General features: G+C 40.3%; 1 long non-coding RNA gene across 4 annotated transcripts; it reads right to left on the minus strand.

Moving 5' to 3' along the window:
* Nucleotides 1-1,214: 1,214 nt before the first annotated feature.
* Nucleotides 1,215-24,802, minus strand: LOC136790814 (uncharacterized). 4 transcript variants are annotated; one of them, XR_010831476.1, is made up of 4 exons: nt 24,280-24,802; nt 12,692-12,816; nt 6,561-6,643; nt 1,215-2,244 (listed from the first exon to the last, which is right to left on the minus strand). It is a non-coding gene; the product is annotated as an uncharacterized lncRNA (long non-coding RNA). The 4 variants fall into 4 exon arrangements; XR_010831475.1 differs by having other exon boundaries at nt 1,215-2,362; XR_010831474.1 differs by having other exon boundaries at nt 6,561-6,646.
* Between the last annotated feature and the right edge of the window lie 32 nt (nt 24,803-24,834).

Here is a 24,834-nt window from a genome sequence, read left to right on the forward strand (position 1 = left end):
CTTGCTGCCTCCGTTGCCCAAACGTCTGTCAGCTTTCCTGGCCAGCGGCAGGACAGAGGGGTAGGTGGTCTAGGACCAGAGATAGATTCCTCATAAAAACAGATCTGTGAAACATCCTAAGGATACTGCTGTTGCTCTTGCAAACATGAACGTTGTAATGTACAGCTGTAGTCCCGAGCAGCAAAAGCCAGCAGGGAAAAATCCACAGAGGGACAGTCACTTGTGTCTCTTCCAAAGTTACATATATTTAAACGCATGTGTACAGGTTTTAAAGTACAGACAGAGTAACTTACTATACAGCTGTGAATGTTACTGGCAAGCACGTTTACCAAAATCAGGTGAGCTCTGGCACGAGCACGTCTAATGCAAAAGCTTCCAAAAATGACAAAGGAGCTCTCTGGAAACACTCAGACTCAACAGACACAGGCAGAAAAGAATAGCCTAATCCTAGCTCAGTGAAAGCCCAGATTTGTGGATTTTAACATATAAAACACCCAAAAAGAGTTTTGGCCAAGACTTAAACGCCTTTCATACCAATATAAAACAAGGTCAGATAGCAACTGACTCTGTCCATCTTAGTGCAAGTGAGCAGCAAAAATTCTGCTTTTCTATAACAATGTTCAGTAACAGAAGGACATCTCACAAGATTAACACATATTGCCTATTTTAGCCACCTTGTTTTTAAAATGTGGTGCTAAAAATGGCATACTCTTTGGCTGAGATGAAATGCATAAGTATCTCACTAGTGGCAATATTTTCCCGTTTCCAGTTCATGTTCATAGCTGCCATTGATCTAAGCTGTCTTCTGCCAACAGCCTTAACCATGTTTTATACACACATGCTGCTTTGAATAGGTTATTTCCCCAAAGTTAAAAAAAAAAAAAATGATTTTTCTGAGGAAGAGTTACAAATATGGGAATAAAATAGAGAAATGTGTACGGAAGTATAGTGGGTTACCAAAAAGCTGCAAATCTACCAGGAATCAAGAGGACAATTTTGCTTGAAAGCCCATTCCTAGAGAAGTGAAGTCAGCAATTAAGATGAAAAACTTACCATGTAAAACTAAAGTTGAGAAAGCAAAGTAGAGGGCAATCAACATTAATTAAAAAGGGTTGAGATTTCATAGAGGCAGCAAAATCCAGCAGGGAAAAATCCATGTCTGGCAGGGCTAGGGGCAATAAAGCATTTGTGTATTTGGAAGAGTAAGAAGTATTATTAGAAGAGAAGGCAGAAGAGGTATAAATGGGTGATAAATATTTCAGTTTTATATCTGGAAAGAAAAGGAGAATGTATTTCTCAGATCATTGACTCATAAAATAGAGATTAAGAAGCAACTCCTAAGAACATACAAAAACCAGCCAACCCAGAAAAATGGTACACATGAATCCCAAAAGAGTGGGCTGGGGGTGGAGAAAATACCCAGCTCTCTGACACTACTTGAAGTAAATCTTGTCACAACAGGAAAATCTTGAAAGATTGACTGCTCAGTTTCCTGAAAAGATCCAGAAAATCAAATTATGGTGGCCACTTAGTTACAGACTGGTCAGTCTGGTGTTAACAAACACCAAGGAAAAGACGATTGAAAAACAGATTTTTGAAAGGTGTGTTATATAACGACATTCTCATTACATATGTAACACATGAAGAACCAGGCAAGATGAGCTTAGTTGAAGTATAACTCAATGCAAAAATATGAATGAAACCACCACCCTCTCAGGAGCAGAACTGGTATGTATGTGTGTTATCCTGCACACAAAGGCAGAGTGGGAAGGAATTGTGCTTTACTCCTAAGGAAAGGAAAGAAAGGGCCCGAAGAGGATGCAGCAATCCTCAGATGTTCCAGAGGAGTAACAAGTAGGAGTAGAGAAGCAATTTTCTCTCTGCATGAAGCATCACTGAGACAGATACTAGAAGCTGCCCAGTCTTGGTATCTGCATTTTTCAAATGATATTGAAATACCAGAGAAGGTTAAGAAAGGAAACCTAAAAATGATTTTAAATAATTCCTCTCCGGGGAGAGATTTCAGGTGCCCAATCTATTCAACCTTTCAAGAAGAGAGGCAATATGATCACACATTATGGAAGTACTATCACAGGGATATAACAGCAGGTATTAAAAGGCTCTTTAAGCTAGGGGATAAAGGCGTAACAAGAACCCAAATTTTAAACTAGACAATGCAACTTACAGCAAAGGTTGCTGTTTAAAGTGGTTGTCCATTGGAGAAAACTCTGAAGTGAAACTGTCCTGGGAAGTGAAAGACAAGTTCATGTCAAACAAAAGATACCTCTGGAAAGTATACTTGATTGAAGTACAAGTATGAAATTCTTCAGAGTGACTCTATAATCTAGTGGATGCTTCTCACCTTAAAATGAATGAAAACAACAGACTATTTAATTAGTTTTGTTGCCAAAAGCCAAAGTACAATTAACTAGGTTAACCTGTTGATTTCCAATCACCCAGACAGCCGACGATGGTCCTTCCCTATTTTTTGTTTCTGTTCATAGGAACGTCTGAGGTTCTCCCTTTGCTTTGCTCCTCAGAGAGCCAGTCTGGCCCAACACAACACCATCATACTTTGAATAAACATCCAAGCAGCCGTAACGTTTCCTCTTAGTCCCCCACTACTTTTGGCACCACCTTACCCTAGTCTATGCTCTCTCCTTCAGGAAAACAAACAAAAAACAAAACAAAACAAAACAAACACAAACCCCGTGAGTTTTGTTCCCCCCAGCCTCTGCAGACACATACAAGGCACTCATCCAGCATGATCACACATCACCTTGCCTGGATTACAGTGAAAAGCACAATCTCTATGTTTATGCACTATTGAAAAACATTTTACAGGATCTGTAACACTTTTTTTTTTTTTTTTTTAAGCTCAGGATTTGTAGATATTTCAAGGAATCACCACTTGACTGAATTACTGACACTAAGCTGCTCACCTCTGCCTGAGCCTTCCCTCTGAATGGGCCCAACTAATTTGGAATTTAGCAATGTGTGATCAGCTGCTTTTCTGTGTGCTCTCCACGCCTTGGTTACAGTGAATTACATTTGCTGTGTTGTTAGATATCTTTCTATCTTGTTTGGTTCCTCTGATGTTCTTCCAGTTTCCTATGAATAATCTGGACAGTTCTTGCAATGTTATTTCTATTATTTTTTCACATGTATATAAGGGTATCAATTGTATGCAGAAGGGCGGAGAGAAAGGATTGTTTCCAGGAGAACTCCAGATTCATGACATACAGAACACAGAAGATGGATTTAGGTAACAGCTGATTATGAGTAAATGACAAACTGAAATTCACTACATGACTACCTCTATTATGTACCAAAATAAATACATTGTTAATTTACTGTTTCACAAGGTAAAATTCATTAGTTTATACCTTTTTTTGGCTTAAAAGCTAACTTGTTACGTTTACATTGTGCTAGACTGTGTCTGTTACACACAAAAATTTCGAGCTGTCAGCTAGAAATTGCTTCTGTTAAAGGAGAGGAATCTCCTCCAGGCTGTTACGCTGTCACCCCTCTGTTAGGGGATCCCATGGAGTTTTGTGGGCCTCTGTCTCAGCCTGTTTGGACAATCATTGTCAAGAGTTAAAATGGTGAAGGTTTAAAGTAAGGTTAGGTTGTCTAAATTCTGATGAAGTAGGGATTTACCTGGAATTTCAGCATCTTAATGCAGAAGAATGACTGGGCTATACCTGAGATAGCATTGCCAGCTATTTTTAAAAGTGTGCTGGCACCCAAATTAGGTGTTTTGGCTCCCTTTATCATTAATGGCAAGCACCTTCAGCAAGCAATTCAGAGCATGCAAATGTGATGTCTTACTGAATACAGGACCTAGATGCACCCAATTGTTGACGATTCTGTGTTGATCTGGACACAGGCAAAAGCAAGCCCACAGAAAATAGACACTGCAGGGTAGGTGGGAAGTCCCATCGGGGGGCAGCTCTGTTCCCCCTGCATTCAACACAGTGAGCCCTCACGGGGTAGGACCCCAGCAGGTGTGGGCTCAGAGAGACTTGGGGTTAGAGCTAACTGCAAGGCAGCCTGAAGGCATTTTGATGCTGATGGACAGCTGGAAGAGTTGACTGAAATATGATCTCTACAGGTGCTCAGGAAAATGAGGACTTTCTCCTCCCCTAGCTATGAAACTGAAATTGATTCTTGCTTACAGCTGGAGAAGAACAGAAGAGATGTTAACACTGGGAAGCTGCACAAAGGGTAAAGTGATACCTTCGCCTCACCCATTTGCTGCTAATACTATCCTTTGCATTACAGAAAACAACACATTTGTTCATTAAGAGAGTTAATTGAGCAATACATCTTTTCATAACCTAATTGACACTGTTAATACTTCATCCATCTTCCTATTCATATGCTAATAGCTATATTGCTTGTCACAGAATCCTGCCTTAGATTTGAACACTCCTTCATTCTTCTGCAAAGTCGTTTGAATTACTATACTAGCTACAGTAGTTCTGGTTTCATTTACTTAGGTCAATTTAATATTTTTCATAACATTCTGATGCTCTAAAGAAATATTGAAAGTAAAGCTCCAGAGGGGAAAAAAAAAAAAGTGTTCCAGATAGATAAACTCACTGCTGCTATAGGAAACGTTTAGTAGAATTTATAGGGAAAGTGACATTTTCATTTAAAAATTATGAAAGGTGTTGAAGGGAGCTTTATCTTGTTTGATCCTTATTAAGTTTTCATAGTGAGATGGTGCTCCTTGTGTCCCAGAGGCAAAATTGCCATGTCTTATCATATTTGTTTAGCATCTGCTTTTGTTATAGATATTTTTTGTAAACTACAAGAACCCAGGAGATTGCTGCTGATGAACACCATTCTGCCTGTTCCTTCTTCAGTTATAGCCTCTTAAAAATAAAAACATTTGAAAGAAACATGTCTCTTTTGTGCCATTTCTTTCTCTTCCATGATAGCTCACTCAGCTCCCTTAAACTTTCAGTATTTTTCTTGTTTATCATTAATTTAATGTACAGGCTTACTCAGCCCTCAGAGAAAATACTGTCTTTTCCTTTACAATGTGAAAATATCAAAAGGTTAGCTTTCTTCATCTAGTAGATTATTTTCCTTGCTCTCCTTGAAAGGGAGTCATTTCAGCAAATCACTCAGAGAAGTGAACTGACATAACCCAGCCCCAGCTTTGCAGAGTAGCCCAGGTGTTAGCACTGGGCTGGGATTTCCTGCCATCCCAACTGGCTGGTTACTCCTGCACTACACCAGAAACCTCTTGATTTCAAGTGCTCATACTACTGCTCCTTTTCTTCTAAAAAGCTACTGTTATTAAACTTACCACCTTCCATAGCCCTACAGCATAGGTAGATGGGCAAGGACTGCATTAGATCCATGTACCTTCATCTTCTTCCTTGAATAGTCAGCCACACTGACTGGAGGCAGCCTTTAGCTTCTCTGGGGTTAAGGATCACATTTTTATCTGCATCTGTGCTAACTGCTCTAGCACTGACAGGTGCGCAGAGTGTGAAATGCAGTCCTGCAGAGGCAGAATTTCTTCACACACACAAATTCAGGCTCCAAAATGGTGCCAGTTCCTAGTGTTTTAATAATCTTCCAGGGGAAATAATGCAAAGAACCTATAAGAAGGTGTAATTTGTAATACAGATTCTTTCCAAAAAAATCCTCCCAAAAAATCAAACTGGAAATGTATTAGCCAAAACTGTGTAAAGAGCGGAATTTGCTGTAGAAGCTGCATAGAAATGTGTGATTAGAGATTATCTGTGCCTCTGAATATCTGAATGAAGAGAGTCATGCTAAGTGTTAATTAGGTGGCTCATAACTTGCATTGTATAATAATAAATCTTGGAAGTACAAGTTGCCAGCTATATGCCATCCTCTAATGACTAAAAGAAATACTCAGTTCAGTCTCTGTGCAGGAAAACACTGATCTTGCCTACTGTGGACAGCATATATTAAATATTAAGGCATTTTTCAATTAATAGCAGATTTCTGCTTAACGTTTTAGAAACTTTCACAAACATTTCAGTGAATGTGCTGCAGAAGAAGTATATACACAGTCAAAGTTATTCTCACAGACATCTTGCTCCTTTGGCAATATGAAGTGGGAGAGAGTGCAGAGCTACAGAATGCAACGCTCATCTCAGCAAGGCCACACCACAAGCTCTGGGTGGCATAGTCACAGTGAAAGATTTTTCTAGTAGGAGGCTCAGCTTTTGAAAGGATGCTTCTAAATTCTTCTACCTTTGCTGAAATGAAGCTTTTAATTGCCAGCACTGAGGGGACAGGCTACACGTGCACATCCTAGCTGTGACTCAGAGACTGCTCTTACAAGCGACACTTCTTTTAGGTTTACATTTCCATAAAGTTAGCACACTTAGACCAAAAGTCGAGTGTACCCAGCGACACCAAGTAGTTAGTTTGTTAAGACTCCCACCTACAAACCTCTGAATAGAATAATGAAGAATAGATATACCCAGTATAACTGTGGGAATGTTTATGTCACAGTTCAGACATATGCAGAGATTCCCAATCTCACTTGAACGCAAGGCAGCACATACCTGGATTAATTGGGCATGTTTCCATACTAATACACCTTGCTGCTGAACTTATAGAGAGCATTTACACAATGCCACACAGGTCACTGCTAGGGGAAGAAGAAAAGATTTTTTGAGCAAATAGAGCAAAGATTTTCAGAGCAAATATAGATATTTGGCTAAATCGAAGATAGTAATATGCTGTGCTGAAAAAGATGCGTGGGGTTACTAATGGCGTTTTTTCAAGAGTGAGTCCTGGGATTGATCATCTTTAATATTATCACTAATGGCTGTGGTGCATGCAAACAAAATAGGAAAATGCTAATGAAATTCATGGATGACATAAAATAAGGTGCCATTGGCGATAGAGAGAAAGTCACGTATGGAATACAGAATAATTATATTGATTGGACTGAGCGAGAAATGCGATGAAATTCAATAATGTGTAATGCCAGGTCATGAATTTACAGACTAAAAGTACATATTTCTGCTCTTAACTGGAAACTCGGTGGTTGGGATACTGGTTCATTAGGACGGCAATGTCACAAAGACTCCATTAAAAAAAAAAAAACTCAAATGCCTTAAAGGCCTTAAAATGCATTAGGAGACAGTCTGAGGAGTGACGGGGGGATACAAATCTCCTCACACGTGGCCCTCTCAAAAGCTCACCTGATGTCACCCGTGCAGGTCTGCCTAAGAGGAATTGCAGTTGGAAAAGATGCATAAAAGGGTGACTAGGAGAGCAAGGGAATGAAAAATTGCTTTTGAAAGAAAGTTTAGAACTTCACAGCAAGGGGAAGACTGAAGGGACTATAGTTGCTCTCTGGTAGTACATCCAGAGGGCTAAACACAGTGGAGGGAGAACAAACACAGTGGAGGGAGAACAGCCTGTAAATTGATCATATATAAATGAATACAAAAAAACAAAAGGGGGGAAGAAAATTTCTAATTACCTTTACTAAATACTAATCCTATACTAACTCTATTTACAAATTACTAAACTTATAACAGTGGAATTATTAAATGATTGCATGCAATAGCAGGGTTTGGTCTAGATGATCCAGGACTTTTGACTCTGACTATATCCAAACTTAATTCAAAAGTAGACAGGATTTTTTTTCCCCTTTTTTTCCCCTAAAAGCAGCCTAAATAATACTGGAAGACACCAGATGGTGCTGTCACAGTTTTATACATGCAGTATGCCCAGACTTTCATATTTACAGGTTATGGCCGAAATGCTGTGTAGCTGTGTCACATTTAACATATTTTATTATGTTCCTGCATATGCCATTAACATTTGCTGCTCAAATCTGCAGGTAAATAGGTTCTTAGAAGTGTTCAGAGGAAGCATTTTCAAATGTAGATACTAAAATCCTTCTTGAAATGGTATTTTTGTCACTGGCTTGCATGAAAGTTGAGCTGAATCCTAAGGATGCCAAACACATGAAAAGGATGAAAGCCTGGAATTTTGCCATCTTTTCTCATTTTCTTCCTAGTTTTTCTTTAAATTCAGTGGAAGTGTATTCCTTACCTAGATTGTGAGTTGAGATGCAGCCCATGAATGCTTTGAGCACACAGTTAAAGAAAAAAGTACATGTAGATGTTATTTAAAATTTGATAGAACTGAGGTGGGTTTTTATTAATATTGGGCTATCACCACTTCTCATCCCCTTTGTACTTTAGATATTTTTCCTCCTATAAGACTGGTCTTTAAAAACTGAGTGTCCTGAATTCAATACTCATAGTTCAGACATTTCATTTAGAGTTTAGATAATAGCCCTAGCCATTGTATCATGTCCTCTTATCTCATACATTTATAGGCTGTTTATCGTTACAATTAGAATGACAGAGAAGTGGTCCATGTAGGGTAAGAACTGATGAATGATTTATAAGTACTTTTAGCGAAGAAGTAGTTCAAGGAAGTTTGCTCATCAAGTTCTAGTTCTTTCTTTTTTTTTTTTTTAATATAAAATTGAGCACAGCAGTTTGAAATTATACTGCCTGTTTTGTGACACAATTTAAACTCAAATTGCTCAAATCCCTTTATTACATTGCACCTTTATTTGGCATATGCCTTAGTCAATATCTGGTCTAAAAGCTTCTTTTTGCAAAGAGACTAAAAGTTTTGTTGTCATACAAGGCAATGTAATGGTTCGTTATAACATCGTCTTGGGATAATAAAAGGCTTTTCTGGAGTCAGTATGGGTTTGTTTGTTTTTGTTGCAGACTGCAAAGTCTAATTAGGATTCCTGTAAGAGGGTCCATTATGATCACCTAATCTGCTTTTCTACAACACTAATGATATCGTTAACCTTTTGAATTGTTAATATTGTTTTTAATATTAAATATCATTCCTAGGTCCATGTTTTATAAGCCATTAAAAAATAAAAACAAATTTTCAACTTGTTAGCACTTCACAAATTTGCATTGGAGTTCTACCCCATTATACTTCTAAAACTTTGAAAAATATTTTTTGGTCTTCAAAGTAGTTTTGTAGGCACTCATTAGTTCACTCGAAAGCTCCCCATGAACATAGGCAAATATTACTTCAGTTACAAATCATTTTCCTCTTACTATCCAATCTATCAATAAAAATTAGCAAAATGTTTCAATAGGTGGTAAGGCTGCTCTGCTGAGGTTGTAGCTGACAAAAACATATATAAATGCAAAATACATATTTATAGAAGAACCCTAGTTCTTTAATAGGCACAGCCTTATTCTGTTTTCTTTACCTTGAATGCTTTTGTCCTAAACAGTGTTTGGTTTAGTAATTGATTGGAACTACCAGTTGGTGAGTCTGACACACATAAGCCAAACAACAGAACAATTTTTCTCCCCAAATGCCTGTTTGCTTCCAAATGGTCTGGAGAGATCTAGGAGAAATATTTTATTATATTCATCTGATAACAAGATTTTCACAGTCCAGGTTATAGAAACTCAGCTATTAGAAAATCAGCCTTTAGACAAGTTTTTGAAAGATAAAAGGCTGAAATGATTTGTCAGGAAGCCCCCAGCCCTTCAGCCTGTAAGGACCTCCGAATTCCTCAGAGAAAGCAGAGAGACCTTCCCCCGGCCTGAGGCAGGAGAAACCTCACAGCCTCTCCTCAACTCTCAGGGGCAAAGGAAAGCAAAGCAAGTCCATGACCAAGAAAAATTACTTCACACTCTTAAGAGTGGTAGAAGACTGTATGCCTGGTGATCTGTGTGTAATTTTCCACAAAGGTAGCTATACTTGTGAGTTTTCTGCCAGTGTTCTACCATTTGTTTGGTTATTTTCTTTTTATTCCAATCTCTTAGGATCAGGAGGTTCATTTGGCAGTTTTTACGTTACTGAAATGTCATCTGGGTGAGTGTCCTCTCTTTGAGCAGGAATCACCTTTATATCCCCCCTATTTTTTAAAGCAGAAGGAAAAGTCTAACAACACGAAAATGTTTCACTTCCTCTGTAGATATATTTAACACTTTCAGGGCAATTACGTGGTACCTGGTAGCTAGTCAATCCCTCTGTACAAGGAAGCATTTGATAGACATCCTCAGAGCTAATCCGTGGCTGTGGGTCAGCCCCTTGAAGAACTGACTGTTCACAGAAGTTGTTTCAGGCTGCTTTACCTGGCCCCAGAGATTTGACCAATATCTGTTTGCTCACGACATTTTAAAGTAAGCTGGGAGCTTACAAGAACTAACCACAGAACAGCATTTCTCTGCCTTTCTGAACTGGAGGGCTACTGACCCCTGGGAGGAAAAAGAAAAAGAAAGAAAGAAACAAACAAGAGAGGAAACTCCATCGTTTGTGTTCTATGTCTGTTGAGCACCTGAAAGTCAGGACAGTGGACAAGTGCCCGGCCTTGACATGGGTTAGGAATAGACCATGACCACACTTTCGTGTAACCACTGCTTCATACCTCGTTGACTGTATAGTAATGTGCATGTGTAGTTGCTTACAAATTCATTTTTCTTGCAGACCTTATGGTGTCCTGTGTACCCTAACTAGGCCTGGACAGCAGGCTGGGTAATGCCACTAGAACATTGTGCCCACTAGACATGGAGATACAGTCACGAGGGTAGGTGGAAAATAAACATATGGTGTGCTGCACTGCCATAGATAGTACCAACATTTCCATATTACCTGGGAAGTATCTGTGCTGACTTACTGCACAGCAGAGTGATTTGTACAGAAAGAAAACGTGGTTTTAGTTTGTTTGTTTGTTTTTGTTGTTGTTTTGTTTTGTTTTTCCCTTTGGTGTTCATTTTTTTCTGATACTCAACCTAGTGGTTTATTCATGGAACCTTGGAAACGGATGTATTTTAGCAGCCATACAGTCTATGTGGAACACCATCCCACTTGTGAATGGTAACACACTGGAAGATGCAAAAAGCCCTACTATAAGCCAATGTGAGGGTGACTTTTCCTGTCTTTGTTGCCTCTGGCTTATATTATACTGCCTTCCATATGGGAAGGCTTAAATCTTCAAGCCCAAGATCTTTGTTTTGTGCTAGCATCAGCCACCTGAAAGAGGTGTCTTGAAATACCTCACAGTCCACTCTGTGTTTTGCAATACCCACAGTTACAGTGACATCTCATGGTAATGCAGTCTGGATGTGTGCTTCTAACCAAGAGTGTCTTCCCAAGATTATTGAGAGGTTTAGATGTGCTCCTTTACTGATATACTGAGATTAGAATTTTTTGATATTAGAATTTTTCTGCCTAGCAGAGGCAGAAAGGAATTCTAGCTATGATTTTGATACTATACAAAAGTTTCCTTCCTGAAACCCACTGATAGTTTAAACCACAATTCTGACTTCCAGTCAGAAACCACAATTCAGACTTCCAGTTGAACACAACTTCAACTTAAATAATACAAGCTTTTTATATGATTAAAGATGATTTTGTAACTCTAAGGGAACATTCTAACCATGAAGTTTGGTTAAAAATGCTAGCCAATGTGAATTAGATTATTTACAAGAGAGTATTTTACAAATACAGTTTTCACCAACCAACTAATGCAGAATGTTTAGTCCCTGTACTTCAGTCGGCATAGACAGTGAAAATATGGCTCTTTTCTGTAGACTAACACAGTGTCACAATTTTTGGGTTGCACAAATTCAGTAAAAATTCGAACTCCTTCATACGCAGGACAAATGTGAAGCTTAACCATGCGACCACAAGAGGTCATCGTTGCTCCATGAGAACAGTTTTTGAGCAGTCTTGGATGAAAAACATGTTTCTACACGTGCATTTGATTTACTCGATACTTAAAGGAGTGAAAGAGCTAAACACAACACCGACATTATTTTGCCGTCTTTTTTTTTTCAAAAAGAAAACATGGTAAAAATCACAGCACACACCCTTCTTTAAGACCTTTTGACCACTGTCCTTTGTCCCATTCTCAACTTAAAAACAAACAATACCAATAATAATAATAATAGTAATAATAATAATAATAATGATAATAAACAGGTAAAATATTACAGAAGTGTTTCTGTCTCCACTTTGTTATCTGATACAAGGCTGTGTCACTAGCATAAGGATGTAGAAAAGTTAGAAAACTGTTTTATAATCGGAACCCTGCACAGATTCTCTTACCCTGATTACATCTAAATCTTGCCAATTACATTTTGCATAACATTTTGAAAATTATAGACTTTCTTACCCACACCTGCACCTAAAAATTCTTATCTAGGCACAGACCTCATGTCATAACAGGAGCCTTGCCCATCTCATGTCTTTACAGGAGCTTCCTTTTGTCTTGTCCTGGCAAATGCAATCTTGCCACATTTAGGTCAGTTTAGAGAACTGTTACAAGAAGGATCATCATCTTATCTTGTCCCTTTCTCCCCTTTTTTCTTATATCCCTCTGCCAGGTCTCCCTTCCTGGTTACACCAAATTGTACAACTTCTCCTTGAGGGGCATCTCAGGTTCGCCGCTGCAGCATCCTCAGCCACCTTGCCACCCCCCTGCCCATGCTGCCAGCCTGTGCTGTCCACTCGGTCTCCAAAAAGCACTGACACGCTTTTTTTCCACCTGCTTCACACAGAAGAGTGTATCACTTTGTTTTTACTCAAAAGCCTCCTTAAACCCAATGGCAGGTATTGCAAAATATCCAACTTGACGTAGTAAGGCAACCAATATGCTTTGGCCACTGCCAGTTCTTACCGCATTCTTTCCCACTCCTTCTCGTAAGGTCACATGTATCCAGCTGCAAGCTCTTTTAAAGGGAACCATCTTCCATACTGTTATGATCCCTCCAGCAGCAGGGTCCAACTCCATTCTAAGGGCTCCTATGTAATGAAATCAAATAGGCATGGATTAAGTGTCTGAGTTATGAGGGAAATGGCTTGCAAACTTATTTATCGTGGAGACATGGTAAGTCTGGGAATGGGTCTGAATGTCAGCAAAGTCCATCTGGGACCTACATGGTTCCAGAGCATGCTTCCAAATCCAGTCATGATAGAGACAACATCAAATTCACTGAAACCAACAACAAACTCCCATTCATTTTCAGTAAAGCTGGGATTTTATCCTCAGCTAGGTAGGCAGTTCAGAATCACATCAGCACAAAGAAATTGTTGTAGTGGCCATAGTCTCATCTGGTGATATCACCATGGAAACCTCATCACAGATCAAAGCTAAGAATCCAGAACCATTCAATTAGCACCAGTGTCATGCTACTCTCATGAGCAGCTAGGAAAATTTACAGTTTATTGAAATACTAAAAGCTTGCAGCACAGATGCCCTGAAAGGAAAGAAAGCTACTTCATTAGTTTCATGGATATATTTCTACATGCAAAGTTTCTAAGTATAGAGTGCATTTGTCATTGTACTTTAAGATGATTTTTAAATAAAGAATTCCCAAATTAATATTTATTTCTGATTTTATCCATAATAGCCCACAATTTTTCTAACTAGTATTGCTCTCAACTAACATTTGAGAAATAGAGAATCAAATTGAAAAAGAATAATGTCGGAGAAATATATGTACTGCTGATATACATTTAAGTTGCAATGCAGACAAAATGTGTTAGATATTTTGAATAATTTTATACAATTAATATATAAGTACAGTATTTTTGGATTTAATTTGCAATCTGCAATGCAATGACTAGCTCTATCAAACAGATGACTTTCTCCTCATTTAGAGTGTTGGCTATTTTTTCGCACTGTGATTCATAGTCTAATGTTCAAGTACTCTGAATACTCTGACTACATTACTAGACCTAATGAAATATATTTTTGTTACATCAAGAGGACTACGATAAAAAGTATAGCATCTATAATTTTCTAACTTTTTAGAGCTGCTTCTTGTAGTGTAACAAAAACAGCTCCAATTGTTTACATCTGAATTCTATTTCACATGAAAACTTCAACATACTTTGAGCAGGCAAAATTCTCCCAATTCTTATATGTAATATTAGCTTTAACGTAAAGGTTCATATCTTTCACTTTCCATCAAATGAACACTGTCTGCTAAGTAATATTCATATCACAGATATTGTTAATTAATGCTCGAGTATTACAAAGCTACACTAGCTTTCTTAACTCTGCTAAATCAGTTACTTCATGCCCAGATGACTCCCACACAGCTCTGCAATCAGTAGTGAATCCAGGCCCTTGTAGGTAGTTCAAAGTTCATTATCATTCACTTCATGATATGAGGACAAGTTTGTTTGCTCGAGATGACAGGAGATTGCACACCTCGCCCTCTTCTCTCACACAGTTCGTCCTTAGGGAAGCACCCACACACCCACCATATTTTGTGGCCTTCCTTCTCTCTCACCCACAGACCTGCTTTTGCTCAGTTTTGTTGAACGAGTTACTGCTTCAAAGCAAAGAAATAATAATACAACATATTTAGCAACTGGAATTTCTTGCATAGGAAGAATTGCAATTTTACTTTTTCTCCTGTTTGCAGGAATCACGTCTGAGATCAGCATGGAAGGCATGAAAAGCTGCAAGGCAAACACAGCTAAGAGCTGGAAATGCAGAAAATAGACAAGTCTCACAGACCAACAAGTGACTGGTGATTTCCAGGGCCACTGCAATGCTGTAACTCTGGGGGCTGAGAGGAGATGGGAGTGCCACCCTTAGGCCATGCAAGCAACCTTGCCCACTCGTTCCGGCCAAGGGCTGGAGCAAGGTTACATCGCCATGGACCCAGAGCCAGAAGCAGAGACTGAGCTAATGTCCAAGTCCCACGAGCTCAGGACAGAAGCCGGGATGCCGGCCGACAGCATGGTACAGCCACCACAAGCTCAAGCCGCTGCCTAGCCAGAGGAGGCCCCGCAGGAGGAAAGACTCCCGGGTGCCAGCCACAGCAGGGACACCCCCAGATGACACCCCTGGGCTGGCTGAGAGGTTTTGCTCATCAGTCAACCGCCAACAAGCCTCAGCTAGGGAAAACCTCACAGCCCTGTCAGTCAGCAGGCAGCAAGGATGGTATCTTTCAGTCAATAACAAACAAAAGCTTTTGAGTGCTGCTGATGCGCGTTAGGCTATAGGAGGTGACATCTTCTGTCAGAGGATGGAAGTGGAAGGCCTGTTTCTGTAAAATTCCCAAAATGGAAGGAAAAAAAAAAGTGTTGCAACCCATTTCCAAGCTGGGTAATTGTATTTCATGTTTATCTGCATATATCTCTGCATCCTTATTTTCCAAGCATGCCTGTAGTATTCCCACATGCTATTTGTTAGCTGCAACTGCTCCACAAGAGAGAGAGCTGCACGACAGAGATAGGGTAGCAAACTCTCTCCTGATAGTATTTGAGTAGCTTTGCTCTTAGATGGGCTGTATTACATAGAGTTCTCTGTAAGCCTCTAATATACCTTGCTACACAGCAAGGATAAAATATCAGCAATAAGAAAATGACTCCAAACTTTACATCAACTTCACCTCTGATGCAAGCAATGCCATCTGCCAGCCCCCAAATGTGTGGATGAGATCAGCACCAGGCTGAAAAGCAACTGTTGAAGTTGAATCCAAGGAAGTCTGATGTAATGGCAAGACTGAGATTACTGAAAAGAAAGAATTTATCATTTCTTTAACTTTCAGGACCACCTCCCAGTGCTCTTTAAGTGGCTACCTAATTATTAATGGGAAAAAAAAAAGAGCATCATTCTCTAACGAGTGCTGCTTCAAAAACTGTGCCTTGCCTTCTTGGGGTCAAACTCAGACTCACTCCTTAACTTTGTGACACCCATGGTGAAAGAAACAGCATTTTAGCAAAGCTCTGGTAAGCTCCCAGCAGAGGTCCAGGTACTCAGAGCTCAGCCTGATGCAAGCACACTGCTCAAGCAGGGACTGCAGAGCTCTGCGTCCCCTTGTGAAAGCCCACCATGGGAAAGGCCTGTGACAGAGAGGACCCTGCACCTAGCAGGTTCTGCTGACTTTGTACTGTTCCTGTATCGTGATAATTTGTGTTTCAAGATCACTACACCAAGCTTTAGGACATTCATGTCTTCCTAGCTGAATTTCTGAGGAAAGCTCTCAAGTGTCTTAATTCTTTGTACTTTATTCACTCCCTGAACGCCTCTCTACTCATCTGCAGAATGGCCCGCTCACTTCGTGCCAGACCATGGCAGGTGGGAGTGATCACATCCAAGAGAAGGAGAAGAAAGGACAGACCTGCATGTGGGGGGACAGTGGCACAAATGAACCCCTGAGTCCTGGTAGGATGCAAGGGCAGACCCTGGGAGCATCTTGCTGGAAGTGCCAGACTCGGCAGGGCTGCGTGAAAATGCAGCTAGGTGGAGCGTAATGTTAACACATGCTCAACGAGTGAACTCTCACCCTTGTATTCTCCCAGTGCCTTCAGCAAATATTTGCAGGCTGTCACTCATATCTTACACGTACTGTCCTCATTGCCAAGCACCTCCAATCCCCACCCCAGCAGTGGCTGAATGTTACAGCCAGTGCCCGATGCAGTGCAAAGCTAGTTAAGTCCACCAGTGGCCACAGAGACACTTGCTGAGCTTCAGAGCACCCACAATAGGGATATGTGCACAGGACTCCGAGTGCATCACTTCCACCTTTCACACAGCTGATCCCATTTTTGTGTTATGTTTTTAAGGATCTTAATTAGGGGTCTCTTTGATCTTCCTGGGAACTTTAAAAGACCTGTGAGAAGCTGTTGGGACAGTGAATTTACTTCAGTCCCTGAAGTCTCATGAATAAATTCAGCGAGCTATGTTTTTTTGATAATCCAGTTATTTGATAGCCTTGATTAAACCTTTTTAGAATGACTGGAGACTCTGGATGTTATTTATTCATATTGAAGCACAGAAACAGTCACTCATGCGCAGAGATCCTCAGCGACTCACAAAATGACGTGCTTACTTATGCATAGCGATCCTCAGGAACTCACACACTGCCACACTCCTGCCCAGACACATTCAGTAACATGCACAGCGACAGGCTGGCCCAGAGCACTTATTTTAGAAATCCTCAAGGGCTCCCGCAAGGGCCTCCTCTTCCTCAAAGCTGAAAGCAAGACTCCCCAGCGACTCCAGCCCACGCTGCCAAACGCACTCACCCACCTCCTTCTCTTAGCCCAGCCTTTTCTCACCACTGTGGCATTTCCCCGTTGAGGGTTTCCTAAGGTCGCTAATGCACTTACGAAAGAAGATCTCATTTTCACTACCTTCACATTTTAACATCTCAGTGCCAAGGAGCTGCTGTTCTGCTTTTTGATTTTTATTCTGTTTTGGTTTATATGAAAATTTTACATTAAACAAACATTACATGACAGTCAGAGGGATGAGAGGGCTCAGGGGATTGGTAATGGGCTGTGAAGCCTTTCCTTTCTAGGCCAGTGCTCCAATTTATTCTAGGCTGTTTTAGCTGGATTTAACATTGGAAAAAAGGTGTGCTCACTTAAACGGTCTGAGTTCTCTGAAACTAATTAGATTTAAAATGAACTGACCAGTAACAAAAATACCACTATGCAAATAAATTTCACCAAGCAATCACTTGAACAAAAACAAAACAAAACAAAACAAACCCCACCAAATAGAAAGAACATTTTACTTCAGCTGGCTAATGACACAAATGAAAGTGGTCTAGAAACATACTGACTGCCAGGGGCAACTCATCCATCTTCCAGCCCAAATCTGTTACACAACTAGCTTTTGTGGCATGCCTGGAAGGTCTTCAAGCTGGAGTGGGTCAGACCAAGAAAAGCTGGCAGTGACCGAAAGTTATTGCTATCTAACTTCACTCACTCGTCATCAGGCAAACAGCAAACTCAGCCCGAAGGCCCCATTCCTTGTAGACAAATATTTAACTTCACATAAAACACAGAACCACATCTCGGCTGAAGATGGCATCATCATTTGGTACTTGCCCAGATTCCCAGGCTGGCCAGTGGCATGAGAGTAGCAAGAGGGATAATAAAACAACAGCCCCTCAGACACCCTGACGATACTTCCACTGCCCCGTCAGACATGCACTCAGCGCAAGGAATGCACAGGTACAATGAGTTAGAGGGAATTTCCTTTTGTCAAAAAGAACAATAACCTAGGAGAAATTGGTAAAGAAAATAGATGCCAATCCAAGATGTTCTTTTCAGAAACCGCTTGTTTTTCTTTATAGTCCCTCTGTAGTTTTACCTCAGGTACATCGTTGCCGTTTTCCACCAGTGTTTTCAATAATACATAAATACAGTAAAATACTTGAGACAAACCCTTCAATTCCCCCTTATGCTCCATCAAACAGGCTTCGTGATGAATTGTGATGAATTGCTGCATGATGCTGTTGAAAACACTGGGTGCAATTCTGTTCTTTATCCATAATGCTTTTCAAAAACACAGCAAGGAAAAATAAGAAAGGACCTTGTTAAGTTTATGAAAGCAATTATAGGAGCTCCCTATAATATCAGGGAATTGAACTGGTGATGCAAAGGATCTCTTTCAGTCCCATAAATCAACAGCTAAACCACCCATGTTGTATACCATAAAGTGAACACTCAGTCCTTCAGTTTTCATTAGCTGAATATATTCAGTATTTAATTCAGCCAGTGCTCAGTACCACTGATATTAGACTCATCTAAATGGAGCTATAATTAGACAGCAAAACTATTCAGTTCATATTTGCATAAGTTTTCTACAACTGAACGCTGCTGAACGAGGAAAAGGCACAATTAAAGGAGAAAGATTGCCATCTGGTAGGAAGTGACATGAGAGGGGAACATGTCATGCAGCTTGATAACCGAGGAAAAACGTGGAACAGCTGAAATGCTGATTTTTTTTACCACCAGTATTTCAGAAATATGGCAACAAATGGCAAAAAAATACTCTGCCTCATCTAGGCCATAGTCAAACTGCCTTTGAAGTCAGCAGGATCCTCCTATTCAGTGGACACTGGGTCCTTGCAAGGAGAATTGTTAAGCCTGGGAAAAGGTTGCCCAAGGCGGTTGTACAATCTCCACCCTTAACAACATTTAAGACTCAGCAAGACAAGGCCTGGCCAACCTTATTTGATGTGGAAATTTTCAGCAGGACAGTTGAGTGGGTGACTTCCAGAGGTCCTTTCCAATCTTATTTCTTCTATTATTCTAGTAACATCCATTCTAAATGAGAAGAGAGTTTCTTGTCATCAACATATGAGGCTACAGCACAGGTTTTCCAACGCTTAACCACCATCACTCTGAGCAATTTTTTTCCATACACCAGTTATAACTTCCCACGCTGCAGCTTGTGACCATTGCCTCACAGCTTACCCTTGAGAAGAGTCTGTCTTATCTACAAATTCTCTTTAGGTCCTTGAAGACAGCAATTAGATATTTTCAGCCTTCCCTTCCCCAGATTAAACAACCTCCAATGTCTTCATACATCACACTCTACAGCCCTTGAATCTTGACACTCTCCCATTGTTGTTCTATCTCTTGTACTGCGTGGTCCCAGGCTGTAAAGTTTCATACCCATTTGTTCTCGTGACAGAACAGGCTCTTTACTCCCTCCCCCTTACTTGGGGCATTGATCGATTGATTACAAGCCACCCTACCCCATTTTGACCTTGCATTTTGCAAGGTACAGGACATTTTTTTAGCCTCCTCCCATGTGACAGGCTTAACTGCCTGATCGCCTTGGCAAAGGTTCCTTCCACTTGTCCATATGCATTCTTTTACTTGAACAAGGATAAATGGATATCAGCTGGTACACACACATAGTGGGACTTACGGGAGGCCTACAGAAACCTGAGCCCCTTTTTCTTCTCTGCTTCAGCATCCAACAGTGCAACACATCTTTTAACTTACCTGGTATGACTGCAGCTGCCCAGCCTCCATTTTAGATCAGGGCTGAACAATGGTACTTAACAGTACCAGATATCATAGAAAATGTCTTCTGAGATCTTTTTAATACCATTAACTCTTCCCTAGGTCTGCTGGAAACACCACCTTCAGCACGCCCTAGGACCTTACTTTCTTTGGCACCAGCAGCCAGTAAGCACCCTGGACAGGCTCCATAGGCCCTAGCTTTAGCTGTCTGAACAGAGCCATCATCCCGTCCTGAGAGAAATACCTGACCTCCTTCAGCTGCCCATCTCTCTGTTGATTAGGGGGAGAGCCTGGGCAACAAGCTCAGACTGGTGAGCTCATCATTAGACAGCTGAAGCCAGGTGAATTAATCTCATATCCTGTGACCAATTAAAACATTCACATCTTTCATTTTCCTCTGTCACTTCCATCTTATAAGCCTCCAGCACTGCAACAGAAATTCTTGTCATTAGTCATCCAGCCTGACCTTGAATTTTTATTTCACTTCTCCCATTTCTGTCACACAGGTGCTGTTTATTTCTAACAAGTATCTCCCTCCTCTTCTTCACTCCCAAAGCCTCCTAGAATCATATATGCAGAAAATTCATCATCATGTGCTAGCCTTTTGATGGGGTCAGATGGAAGAGGAGCAAGATTATTTATGGCATTACCATCTCATCACAGAGAAACAATACTAATAACTTGCCACCAGCCAAGTTCATATTCCATCACAAATGATTATTGCTTACCCCTTTTGTTAGAAAATGGGTAACTGATTAGTATTGCACTATTCCCTGACCCCGATGTTAATTAACCTATGATAATTAACATATGATACCACATTAAATGCTTTACAGAAATCCCAGCAAGTTAAGCTTTACTTCATTACTTTCATACTAAAAAAGAAAAAAAAAAGGAAAAAAGAAACCAACAAACTACCACGACAAAATGCTGTTCAGTTCTTTGTTGAAGTGATCTGAGAAACGTGAAAGTGTGCGACTTGACTATCATAGGAAAGATTAATAGATTTTAATAAAGAAGTGACAGCTGAGTGGGCTCCCTGAACACGGACTCTAATCATTTAACAGCAAAGTCTTTGTCTTTTCTCTCCTTTTTTTTTTTTCTTCCTTTTTTCTCCCCACTAAATTTCATGTTTGACCAGACAAAATAACCATTTAGAAAACTTTTTGGGAAATAATTTTGCTGGGGTAAGATTAATGATTATAAGCATCAGGTACAATGGAAGGGGCAGGGGAGTGGAACACACACAAAAAAATCTTTCCCGCACCTGAATCAAGAAGGCCTGTTTTAAAATATTGTATTTGAACATGCCAATTCACTCTGTATCAGTAAAAATTTTGCCTCAAGCTCTTTTATTTGTTTCCTTTTTCTTTATATAGTTAAATCAGCATGGATACATATCTACAGACAAAACTATCTTAGATCAAACAAATATTGACATGACTTTTAAGGTCAGTTGCTGCGAGGCCAGGCTTTAAAAACAAATTAAATTTGATGTGTGCTGTTTCAAAGGTCAGTTAGAAAGGTATAGGCTGCACCCATTTTGCAAAGCAACCCCCAGGGAGGCGAACATATTGCATGCTGCAAGGAGACATTGCGATAATGAAGATAATTAAGGTAATAGGTAGGTAGGTAATAGGGGCTTAATTAGATCACAACAAGCATGTTATTTAGAGGAAAAAGAAATCACAGTGCATTAAAGTAAAAGTAAATTACAACAATTCAGGTCAGTATTTATTTCAAGTCGATAGTTAACACGCATTATTGTATCTTTAAAGGAACTGAAATATTACAGCGAAATGCAGTGAAAATCTTTCATTCTCACCAAGCCACAGTCCAGTGTCATTGCATACAAAGGCCCTATCTCTCCCAGAATATTGTTGCTCTGATACAGGCTGTACAAACACTTCATTTCCTGATTTTCCTCACTGATCTCAGTAACTTTCAGTAGTAGAAGCGAGATGGCAGGAACCCTTTGTTATTACCTGAGTAGCTTACAGAATAAATAAATGTCCATCCCCAAAACCAACTCTCACTGGAGAGAGACAAGTTCTGTGAGATGAGCAGACGAAGAAGTGAGAAGGGCGGTTCTGAAGACAGTACACCATCACCATGCTGCAATAGCGCTACCCAGTTTTGTCCCTGCAAAAGCAACTCCCACCTTCCCCCAGACAACAGTTCCCAACACTTTTTTTCTTTTTGCTGAATTATTCCAATTTGAAATTTGTGATTTTACTGCCTAAAAACCATCAGTCTGACCAACAGTCAGTATGTAAACCACATTTTGCTCTGCCCTGCCAGACCCTAAAAAGGTGAATGAACAAAGGAGCAAGATAGGAAGAGATTGTCTAAAATCTGGCTGTTCTGCACTCTGGACAGAAATTTTTCTTGCAGGGATTCTGATTTGCTAGCATCCTGTGGCCTTTTATATAGGTTAAACTGTCTTTTTGAGATGCATGGCACTGTAATAGGGTAAAACAGGAGTGAAAAACAATGGATGCTGCCGGGACACCTTTAACATGTGAGTACCCACCAGGACCAGCTGTGCTGCCCCTGCATCATTTAGTTTACCACAGTGACTTCCTCTGTGCATTTTCACTAGCTTTTACTCTGCAGGTAGCACAGCTTAGGGTTAAGGCAGTCACCACTGCTTGTGTTGTCCCGCAAGCTCTTGACTGCAGAAATACCTGTGTCAGGCAATGCAGGGAGGCCCTCACAGAGTCTTGTCCTATTTTCTCAGCTAGACAGGCAGCGGCTGCTAACTGATGGACGACAAGGTAATCTACATATTTTGATTCTCTGTAGGATAACAGGGAATGAAGATGTTCAGTTCAGAGAGATGCACATGCTCCTTCTGTGGCTGCTCTCACAGAAGTCACTGAAAACATCTTTTAATAGGGGGGTGACTCTCACTACTTTCTGCACATATATTTGAAAAAAAAAAAAGTCTGCAATATTCTCATATTATTTCATTACATGCAAGTTCCCCAGAGAGTAGTCCAGTATTGCTAATGGAAATTGCGTGAGCTCTAAATTGGCTATCCTCATCTCATTTTCTCTTATTCACTTGTATTACAGCCCTGGGCCACTTCTACCTGTTCTGAAAATAAGATGTTTTACCATTCAGGATTGAAGTGACCGACTCCTGCCATCTAGAGGGTGGTTTGTGAAACATAAGCAAGGCAGATACAGTTTCCCAGGATAAAATAAAGCTACTTGAAAGCCACCTACATGAGACTAACAAAGAAATCTTAGTGGCAGCATACCTCCCTGTTATGTTTCCTTTTTTTTTTTTTTCCTAGCTTTTTTCCTCCTTTTCATTCATGTTTGCTTATATAAAAAATGCACGTTCAAATGGAAGGACAATTGTAATTTCCATAGATGTATCTGCAAGTCCTTTCTTCAGCATCTCCACTCATTCATGAAAGTGGATTAGCAGCCTAGAATAGTTATTCTAAAAGAGATTAAAACTTTGTCTCTCCCCCTCCTTCCCCTCCCCAATGCTTTATCTGTTATTCTCACTGTGTTCTTGCATCCATGGCAGCTTAAAACAAACTGGAACGGTCACAACCAGAATGAAAGTATACTAATGATTCATGGCATTAAGCAAAGTGAGGGCATTCATTAGAAAACTGAGAATGACAAGAAAAGCTCTAAGGTCTTACGAAAGATCACATTTTCTACTTAAGGTGTTAGTTAAATAGTATGTAGCCATAGTAACTGATAGTAATTAAAAATTATTTCTCTACACACTTTCTTATAATGAGAAATGTCCAGTTAAGTGATCATCATGAATTTTTATCTTAAACAATAACACATTTTTCTGTGCATCCCAATAACCTGGTGTGAAGGTCACATCTTGAAGGAAAAGCAAGACAAGCATGTAAATTGTTACAAGATACAACCCTAAACTCCCAAAAGTTACAAGAATCTCGATGGAAAGGCAGTGGTGCCCACCGAATACCTGTCTCCCTCTTTAAGCCAAGATCACACACTTAACTAGCAGCCAACTTCCAGTAAGAAATGCATGACCAAGCCCAGTGTGGAGCAATACAACTAACCCACCTGAATGGATGATCAAAGAACACTAGAAATACAACAGTGCCCTAAGACTAATATGTATGAAATATATATCATACGCTTCTCATCCTAGGCAAAAGACTATAAATGAATTATATTGCAATGTAACTGCTCTCTGATCCTTCCACTCGTCTTCATTTAAATAACTATCAGATACATCATCTAAGGATTTCCACAAGGGATTTCTAGGCAAAATGCACAAGAACAATAAATATGCATGTAGGAAGAACTTACAACGTTAAAAAGAATCAAAGACATCCTTGGTCCTTTCTGTTTCTACTTGTGTTGTACACTGTTTACGATGAGGAGTTAAGCAAAGCCTCACTGTACATAAAAAGAAAGGGGAGCAGCAAGCCCACAGAGCCGTCCTCACCCCAAACTTTGTACCCTTCTCACCTCAGGCAGATGTCTTCCAGGCGCTCCAGCCAAAGCAAGCTCCAGAGCTGGCCGTGGTGGCAGAAGTCAAGCAGGCACCAGAAGGTCACAGGCCTCCAGGTGGCTCAGTGAGGACAGGAGTGGAAAACGCTGAGAAACAGACCTGGATCCAGACCCCAAAGGCAGGCTGGTCCACGGCAAGGGCTTTGGTGGTAACGGGAGCGATCCCTTCCCTGCTTGCTGTGTTGTATGCCTACTGTTAAGATTAGACAAGGCTTTATTTTGGAAAAATACAGAGCTGCTGATAAAAGCTTTCAGAGAGAGAGACCTTTTCAGGTGCCAACCTTAATGGGTTACAGTCACAACTAGTTGTTGCAATTAGTGCATCCTAACAGCTGGTCTTTCTTCAGTGACAGCGTGAGGGCAATTGCCATGAAAGCACACAGGAATTACGGGTGGAATGACCACCGAACACTGTCATCCGCACAAACGCTTTGCAAGAACTTTTTCAGTGAGGACAAAGCCGCAGACACACCAAGAGCACATCCTCAGTGAGGGGAAAGCCGCAGTAACGCC

Source organism: Anser cygnoides, chromosome 4 (genome assembly GCF_040182565.1).
Source record: "Anser cygnoides isolate HZ-2024a breed goose chromosome 4, Taihu_goose_T2T_genome, whole genome shotgun sequence".
Lineage (NCBI taxonomy): Eukaryota > Metazoa > Chordata > Aves > Anseriformes > Anatidae > Anser > Anser cygnoides.